We start from the raw sequence: 9,788 nt of genomic DNA, 5'->3' as shown, positions 1-9,788 counted from the left end.
GTTGTAAGCTGGTGGGGAAGCAAAAAGCTACTAAAGCCACAGTTCAGACTACCCCAATGGCCGTCTCACAGCCAATGCTATCGATAACCTTTTCCACTCATGCTCTCCTGCTAGGGTTTCTAAGGATCTTCAGAAACAGTGGGAAAACATTTCAATCATTTTTTTAAAAAAACTAAACCGATGTTAACGTTGTTACTTCAAACAAGTTTTAGAGAAATTATTTGGAAACTTTACGATTTATTAAAATAAAGATTCACTGTGAAAGAGTCAACATTTCAGGTTGTAGACTTAATATTCTGCTGAAGGTCTTCAATAGAAATGTAAACTGTTTCTCCTCCACAGATACTACCTGACCTGCTGAGTATGTTCCAGGTCTTTTTTTTTTGCCATTATTTCAGATTTACAGTGAATGTAGTTTTTGATTTTCAGTGCAAATGATGTTGGAAGCTGTCAGCAAGTACCAAGCATCAATTCTGGATGTTAGATCCCATCTGCCACTTGTACGATGATGCAGCATTCGGAGAAGAGAGAACCCTCACAACAGAGACCAATGTCCTTCTCAGCCTGTCGCTGTATCATTCCATTCAGGTGCTCGAACACAGAGAACGAGAGTTGGAAGGTGAGTCCATTGTGACCATGAATGAACAGTATGCTCATTCTCCTAGTGTGTTTATTATTCCATTATTACTTATCATCATCTATAAGATCATCAGGGTCTCTTTCAGAGGGATACTTGGGGTATATTTCTATTTAGATTATCCTACCAGACAGCAGTCAGGTTTCACACATCAGGCCCACTCTTTCCATTGATGTCCATCCATCCTCATGAGATTATCCACTGAAGTTCAATGTCACATCATCTCATTCACAAACCCACGGTAACACAAGGGGATCTTAATGACCCAACTTAGTGAAATATAATAATAAAATCTTATTTCAGAATGCTTTCAATTATTTTTCTTCTAGAATTTGCTTGGTACGGTGTCCTGAAGATACATCTATAGTTTCTGAAGATTTCAGGTCAACCCTGAGGGTGTAGTGTAGCAGCATTACTTAATCTACGTGCTTGGGTTTCATTGTCCTCCCATATAGAGTCACAATGACACTCATTTAAGAACCTAAACCATCTGCTATTGGTTAGAGTCAGTGCCAGATTAACCTAGTAGCAAAAGTAGCATATGCTACGGGCCCCACATTTTCGAGAGCCCCGCACTAAATGCTTGCAAGCTGCAGTCTGGTGAAATCGGCATCTCACCGTATTCTCATGACGATCTGGCAACGCTGTTGTTTTCATGTCAGGGGAGCTGCATGGTATGTGTGCACAGGCCCGTGTGTTGGCTCCTCGCTGTGTCGTGGTGACCTTTGTACTATCTCCCACGCTCCCCAGCCGCTGCAGCGTGCGCTGCCGCGGTGAGCCTGCGACAAGGGTTGTGCGACTCAACAGTTTTAAGTGACCCAGTTCATGATTCCTCATTGTATTCCTGGTTTTAGGTAGTCTGAACCAGCTCAGGAACAGACAAGATCAGATTAGACTGTGAGTTTCAACCTGTATTTCCCAATTGAAATAAGTTTCAATAAACAACTACACAGACAATTTTCAGAACACTATTCCTAGTTGTTCTGATCCCATGTTGAGTGCATGTGATCCACACGTGCTCATAGCCACTACAGTCACATAAATTTGTTATTGTTCACTAGTCTTTGTTGATACCGCTACTTAGATTTTGTAACATAAACTATTTGTTTTTAAATGCATATTTCATTAATTTTTTTTTGCAGATTGCAATGAGCAACAGAGCCAGAGATATTGTTCGTCATTATGCTTCTGGAAGTGCAAAATGTAAAGTGAAGGAAGAAAAAGAAAGAAGAGACCAACTTGTGATATCAAAAGCATGTAAGTTGACAGAATATTTTAAAAATGAACTAAGGAGCACAATGAGAAAACAAATTGAACAATCTCACTCTAATGAGCATTGAACATAAACTTCAGCGTGAAATAGACATTTCCAGTATCATCAACAAATTTGCTCATGCTAAATCTAGAAAATGTAACTTTTAAATTGTAGTTTTGTTACTTTTGACATTTGAAATTGATACCTACATGTAAGTAATACTATTACTGAAGTGTCAGACATTTGTCGTATTATCTGGCTGTATAGCAAATGAAAAAATTGAATTACTTTACTATGCAAGTAAATAATTTATGTTTTAATACTTATGCATGTTTTTAAAATTTAGGGCCCTTTTATAACATATGCTACAGGCCCCACACTTGCTTAATCTGGCCCTGGTTGGAGTATCTGGTACCTCCAGTTCTCTCCCATTTTTCTATTCGCCGTAAACCTCAGATCATGCTGTCCACCTTCAACTCTAGCTCATTCATCACCCCAATGTTGACTGACTTACACTGGCTCCCAGTTAACTGTGGCTCAAGCTTAAAATGCTCATCCTTGCTTTCAGACATGTCCACAGTGCCTTCTCTCTCCCTACCTCTCTAACCTCCTCCAGCCCCACAAACCTCCATTCTCCTCCAAGTCTGACCCCTTTGATCACCCCTGAATGCAATTTCTCTGCTGTTGGCACCTATGACTTCAAGTATTGGCAGAGTAGAGCTGTTAAAATAGAAAGCTCTGAAATCCCCTCCCTCAGCTTCTCTCTAAGACATTCCTTAAAACCTGCCACTCTGACCAGGTTATTGGTCATCTGCCCTCCTCTGTCCTGACGTCAAGTAACCCCCTGGTGCGGGGTCATGTGACGATTCAGAGGCCTTTCCCAATGGAAGATGTCATCGTCGTTGGTGTCATAATCCTATTCTGCTAGTGTTTGAAGAGCCAGTAGGGGGCATGTTTCCAGGCCATAGTTTAATCCCAGCTCTGCTGTCTGTCATCACTTCCAAATGCCGCGGATGACTGGCTGGGAGGAAGAGCGTCGTGTGTTGATTGCACGGATTGTGCCTTGACATTTGAGCCCCATGGCCATTTCACAGGCCCCGTTGACTGAATGAGCCTTTCTGGGTCACTGGCTACCACCAGGCACATCAGGCTGAGAAGTGCTGTCAGGCAGGAAGCAGGCACTCAGGTCCTGCACAGCAAGATCCCACTAACAGCAATGAATTCATGACTGGACAATGAAAGATGAACATTGGACAGACCACAGTTGAGAATTTATTGAAATAGTGCCATAGAAACATAGAAAATAGGTGCAGGAGTAGGCCATTCGGCCCTTCGAGCCTGCACCGCCATGGAGTTGTTTATGAGGCAACAGAGGAGCCAAGTGACCATTTGGTTTAATGTCTACATATGTGAACGATGGCACCTCCAGCAGTGCTGAACTCTCTCGGTGACCATGCAGCCAACAACCTGTGCCTCAGAGGCAAGGCGACTACCCACAGAGCCAACACCTGTCAGTGCAGTTGGAAGGCTGCAGTCGGTATAAGGATGATCACATCTGTGTAGTTGCTGATCTGTGGAAACAGGTGATCCTACCTTCGGTGCTACAGACACCGCTCCTTGACCAACACCATTTTGTTACAATTAGACAGCGAGAGTGACAGGGGGTGGATTCACCATAGCTGCTGGAAGTTCTAGAGGCAAATTTTGTGACCATTTGGCTTACAGAGCTGGTAATTGTTCTTTGAGAAGGACTGAACCTCTGCATCTCTCTAGCTCTGCGACTCCTTGAGAATGCTGAGCTCATCCAATCCTGGCCCCTTGTGTACCTCAGATTTACATGGCAATGGAGCAGGCAGCAATGCTGACGCACAGTCCCAGGCATTCAGATTCAATCTTGACTTCAGGTATCATATGTGTGGAGTTTGCATGTCATCCCCTTGACTCTGTGGGCCTCACCCACGTGTAGCTTCTCACGGCCCTGCACATTCCACCCCACTGCAGAGTTTCAGTTATCTCCAGGTCCTGTGCACTGGAATGCCCACCTTCAAACCACTTCTCTCCTTCAAACTTCCCTTTAAACTTACGAATATCAATTCTGTCCTCCCATTTTAATTATTACTGGTAATTAAAGTAATCCTATTTATCCCTTCCCTCTCCTATCTTAATGTATTAGCTCCCACAATTAGTTCTTGACTTCCAACTTGTTGATTATGCTGCTAAGGTTCTTCAACTTGTAATTGTCTCATGTCTCCCTTTTGATATCAAGTACCATAATCCATTGACAAATGTGTCAACTGTCTGGGAATGAGCATTAAAGATGGGATGCCCTTAAGATTGGTATTACTGAGGGGGTATGGCTCCCACAGCAATATCCCTTCCACAGCACATCTTCAGTACTGCTGTTCCAACGGTGCAATCCTCCCTCTGTACTGCCACCCTGCAGCGCTATATTGGAAATGTTTACAGCTTCATGTTTCGGAAACTCAGCAGCAAAACTGCAACCAAGGGACAGTGGCTGACAGATCAATCAGTGAGAATTAGCCTTGGCTCTGTTGCTAATTTAGTTTCTTGGGCCTGACAAACATATTTTTCTGAGGCAGATAGACTGTCCTCTACAAGCACAAACTGTAAGGGCAGACAGAAATCTCTTGAGTAGCCATCCATTGCCAGATGATCCTCCGCTCTTTCCCTGTCTCCACAGTAAAGAAATGAGGGGTCTTTGTTTTTATTGAGGAGTCAGAAGGGAACCTTTCCACTCCAGGTACTCGTGTCTGTCATCATGTAATGCATTCAGCTGTAATTCCTTGGCTGAAAGTCACAGCAACTCTTGCATCTCATATCCCATGAACTCAGATGCAAATTTAATCCCTAACAGGATGTGGCTGCATATCAATTACATGTGGGACAACACTCGGTCTCGTTCCAGTGCATGAGGTTGGGATCAAGGCATGTAAACCCTCCAATTTCAATCCATGCTGTCCTCGATTCACGGCGTATGACTGTTTGCCTGCAACTCAAAGAATAAGCTAAGCTAATCGCTGCCTCTTCCATCAGGGTTCAGATTCTTCTGTAAAGTGGTTAAATTTAGTTGGGTTTTAAACACTCTGGCCTGTCATTGCAGAGCGATCAATTTACCCCCGTCAAGCTGTAAAGTAGCAGATGTTAAATCGTGGCCATGCCCATCAATCAATCCTCGGAATACTTCTACGGATCTTTTTGGACTGTCTCTTTGCGAGGTTCAGGTTTAAGTCTAACGTGGCAACACGCCATTGAAATAAATGGTACTGTATTAGGGCAAATGGTGTCCAGGGCTAGGTGATGATTGCCATCCTTGCCAAAGAGAATTCAGAATCAGAAAAAGGTTTATTATCACCGGCATGTGACATGAAATTTGTTAACTTAGCAGCAGCCGTTCAATGCAATATATAATCTAGCAGAGAGAAAAAATAAAAAAATAAAATAAAAATAATATTAATAATAAATAAACAAGTAAATCAATTACGTGTATTGAATCGATTTTTTAAAAAACGTGCAAAAACAGAAATACTGTCCAAAGATTCAATGTCCATTTAGGAATCGAATGGCAGAAGGGAAGAAGCTGTTCCTGAATCGCTGACTGTGTGCCTTCAGGCTTCTGTACCTCCTACCTGATGGTAACAGTGAGAAAAGGGCATGCCCTGGGTGCTGGAGGTCCTCAATAATAGACGTTGCCTTTCTGAGACACCGCTCCTTGAAGATGTCCTGGGTACTTTGTAAGCTAGTGCCCAACATGGAACTGACTAGATGTACAACCTTCTGCAGCTTCTTTCAGTCCTGTGCAGTAGCCCCTCCGTACCAGACAGTGATGCAGCCTGTCAGAATACTCTCCATGGTACAACTATAGAAGTTTTTGAGTGTATTTGTTGACATGTCAAACCTCCTCAAACTCCTAATAAAGTATAGCCGCTGTCTTGCCTTCTTTATAACTGCATCGATATGTTGGGACCAGGTTAGATCCTCAGAGATTTTGACACCCAGGAACTTGAAACTGCTCATTCTCTCCACTTCTGATCCCTCTATGAAGATTGGTATGTGTTCCTTCGTCTTACCCTTCCTGAAGTCCACAATCAGCTGCTTCATCTTACTGATGTTGAGTGCTAGGTTGTTGCTGTGGCACCACTCCACTAGTTGGCATATCTCACTCCTGTATGCCCTCTCGTCACCGTCTGAGATTCTACCAACAATGGTTGTATCATCAGCAAATTTATAGATGGTATTTGAGCTATGCCTAGTCACACAGTCATATGTATATAGAGAGTAGAGCAGTGGGCTAAGCACACACCCCTGAGGTGCACCAATGTTGATCATCAGCGAGGAAGATATGTTATCACCAATCTGCACAGATTGTGGTTTTCTGGTTAGGAAGTCAAGGAACCAATTGCAGATGGAGATACAAAGGTCCAGGTTCTGAAACTTCTCAATCAGGACTGTGGGAATGATGGTATTAAATGCTGAGCTATAGTCGATGAACAGTATCCTGACGTAGGTGTTTGTGTTGTCCAGATGGTCTAAAGCTGTGTGCAGAGCCATTGAGATTGCATCTGCCTTTGACCTATTGTGGCAATAAGCAAATTTCAATGGGTCCAGGTCCTCGCTGAGGCAGGAGTTCAGTCTAGTCATGACCAACCTCTCAAAGCATTTCATCACTGTCGATGTGAGTGCTACCGGGCGATAGTCATTAAGGCAGCCCACATTATTCTTCTTAGGCACTGGTATAATTGTTGCCTTTTTGAAGCAAGTGGGAACTTACACCCGTAGCAGTGAGAAGTTGAAAATGTCCTTGAATCCAGTGAAGAAGTAATTCAGAAATGGAATCACAGACTGTCATAGATTCATGGAAAAACACAGCACAGAAACAGGCCATTCAGCCCATCTAGTCAATGCTAAAACCATTTAAACTACTTACTCCCATCGACCTGCACTGGCACTGCAGCCCTTCATACCCCTACCATCCATGCACCTATCCAAATTTTGCTTGAACGTTGAAATCAAGCTCATGTACACCACTTGTGCTGGCAGCTTGTTCCACACTCTCACGACTCTCTGAATGAAGAAGTTTCCCCTCATGTTCCCCTTAAACTTTTCACCTTTCACCCTTAATCCATGATCTCTGGTTGTCGTCCCACCCAACCTTAGTAGAAAAAGCCTGCTTGCATTTACCTTATTTATATCACTTATAATTTTGTATTCCTCTATCAAATCTCCCCTCTATCTTTTATGTTCCAAAGAATAAAGTCTTAAGCTATTCAATCTTTTCTTATAACTCAAGTTCTCCAGACCTGGCAACATCCTTGTAAATTTTCTCTGTACCCTTTCAAGCTTATTTATATTTTTCCTGCAGGTAGGTAACTGAAACTGCACACCATACTCTGAATTAGGCCTCACCAACATCTTCAACGTAAGTTGTCATTTGATCAGGTTCACCAAAAGCTAAATCTTTCCAAGTAAACCTTGTAAACTTTCAACTTGCAAGTCTCTCCCTGGGCAATAACATGATGTTAGTTTCCATCTTTATCCTGACGACTGTCAGCGTTAACTTCAGCAAGTCCACTCTCTCTAAACTGTCAGCCTAAGGTCCAGTTCAGAAATCTCCCCCAATATGAGGAAGATTGAATGTCTTCAGCTTCCATCATAACCCTACACCCCTTCCTCCTCCTCCTCCTATGATACTGTAGGAGCTGAAGGACAGAGTTTATACTTGAGACCAGATTCTGGTTTGCAATTTATAATCACACTGGTTGCTGCTATCACTGTAAAACCACCCTGCTGTTGAGACGCTCTGCCTGTCTGTCATTTTGAGGTTTATTCACCAGGTTCAGGAACAGCTACCTTTCTACAACCATCAGGTTCTTGAGCTGACCTACACGACCCTAACCTTATGTCAGCAGTAGAACACGATGGGCCACCTCTTGCATTATTGTGGACTTGTCTCTGTCTTTTTATTTTGCCCCAGCGTCTAGTTTCCTGGTTTGTTTTGTGATGTATAATTTGCATCCTGTGCCTTATTGCCTGCACCCACATAACTGTGGTGCTGCTGCAAGTTTTGCATTGCCTCTGTACCTCACTGTACTTGTGCCTATAATAAACTGGACTTGTCTTTAAACTGGCCAGTCACCATCACTGAACTCTCTGTACACGCGAGGTCATCCAAATTCCACTGGCTTTGTGCTGACTCTTCAACTCCTGTCACTCCCCCCAGTGAAGTGAGCAGCCCAATGTTTTGAGCTCAGTTTAACTAGTGGTAGATGCTGCCAGATGCTCTTCAGCTACGCGTACAACCGAGATGGGAGCTTAAAAATATGCATTAGATAAACTAGGTGCAAATATTTGACTAACTAGGGGTATATATTTGTAAATGTTCCCATTTTCAGTCTAGACGTCAGCTTCAACATGGTTTCACTGACCACAACACAAGCCAACAGCAGTTTATAATTATTCAGAACACAACAAATCCTGCAGATGCTGGTAATCCAGAGCAAATTCACTCAAAATACTGGAGGAACTCAACAGGTCAGGCAGTATCTCTGCAGAGGAATAAACAGTCGACATCTCAGGCTAAGACAATTCATCAGGACTGGAAACAAGGGGGGATAACAGATGAGGTAATTATCCTATCTACTTGTAAAAAATGCAAAGAGGTCACTCAGCCCGTTGAGCTTATGCTGCCTCACAGTGCAATCCCATTCCCCGTTTATTTCCCGGTAACTCTCTCACATTCCAATCAACTCTACCTTGATTCCCTCTCAACCTATCTACACTAGATCTAAACTGCAGTGGCTAATTAAGCAACCAATCCATTTTGGAAAGTGGGATGGAACTGGAGCACACGGTCACAGAGAGAATGTGCAAACTCCACACAGACAGCACTGGAGATTGGGATCAAACGTGGGTCTCTGGAGCTGAGAGGCATCGGCTCAGCACCAGCTCCATAGCAAAGAAAGCCCAGCAGCGTCTCTACTTACTGCGTCCATCTCCCACCCCCCATCCTCATCACATTCTACAGGGGTTGTATTGAGAGCATCCTGAGCAGCTGCATCACTGCCTGGTTCAGAAATTGCACCGTCTCGGATCGCAAGACCCTGCACCGGATAGTGAGGTCAGCTGAGAAGATCATCGGGGTCTCTGTTCCCGCCATCACGAACATTTACACTACATACTGCATCCACAAAGCAAACAGCATTATGAAAGACCCCACACACCCCTTATACAAACTCTCCTCCCTCCTGTTGTCTGGAAAAAGGCACCGAAGCATTCGGGCTCTCACGACCAGACTATGTAACAGTTTCTTCCCCAAAGCTATCAGACTTCTCAATACCCAGAGCCTGGACTGACACCAATTTACTGCCCTCTACTCTGCCTATTGTCTTGCTTATTATTTATTGTAATGCCTGCACTGTTTTGTGCACTTTATGCAGTCCCCTGGATAGGTCTGTAGTCTAGTGTAGTTTTTTTCTGTTTTGATTTTACATAGTTCAGTCTAGTTTTTGTACTGTTTCATGTAACACCATGGTCCTTAAAAACATTGTCTTGTTTTTACTGTGTACTGTACCAGCAGTTATGGTCGAAATGACAATAAAAAGTGACTTGACTTGACTTGACTTGACTTGATCAGCTCTCTGAGCTATCCCACTGTGCACCCAATGGGTTACATGTGCAGTAGTTCCCTGGTATCTCAATAACACACCGACTGCACCTTTATTAAGATACATTTATTGGCACCTGGTTGTCTCTGGCAACACCAGTACTTATCACACATCCCTCCTATATTTTTCCTTAAGAAAGTGGTGGTGACAACACAGTAGGTTGTAAGGCCATGCAAGAACCAAGAGCAAGAGTTCAGAGTCAATAATTCGGAGT

At 43.3% G+C, this 9,788-nt stretch overlaps 1 long non-coding RNA gene across 1 annotated transcript; it reads left to right on the top strand.

The window, feature by feature from the left end:
* Positions 1-433: 433 nt before the first annotated feature.
* LOC140725904 (uncharacterized) lies at positions 434-5,570 on the top strand. The gene is made up of 3 exons (XR_012098507.1): positions 434-619; positions 1,780-1,894; positions 5,466-5,570. It is a non-coding gene; the product is annotated as an uncharacterized lncRNA (long non-coding RNA).
* Positions 5,571-9,788: the final 4,218 nt, after the last annotated feature.

The sequence above is a fragment of the Hemitrygon akajei genome, chromosome 4 (genome assembly GCF_048418815.1).
Source record: "Hemitrygon akajei chromosome 4, sHemAka1.3, whole genome shotgun sequence".
NCBI lineage: Eukaryota > Metazoa > Chordata > Chondrichthyes > Myliobatiformes > Dasyatidae > Hemitrygon > Hemitrygon akajei.
Note: the sequence above shows the minus strand (reverse complement) of the source record. Positions and strands in the feature narration are given on the sequence as shown.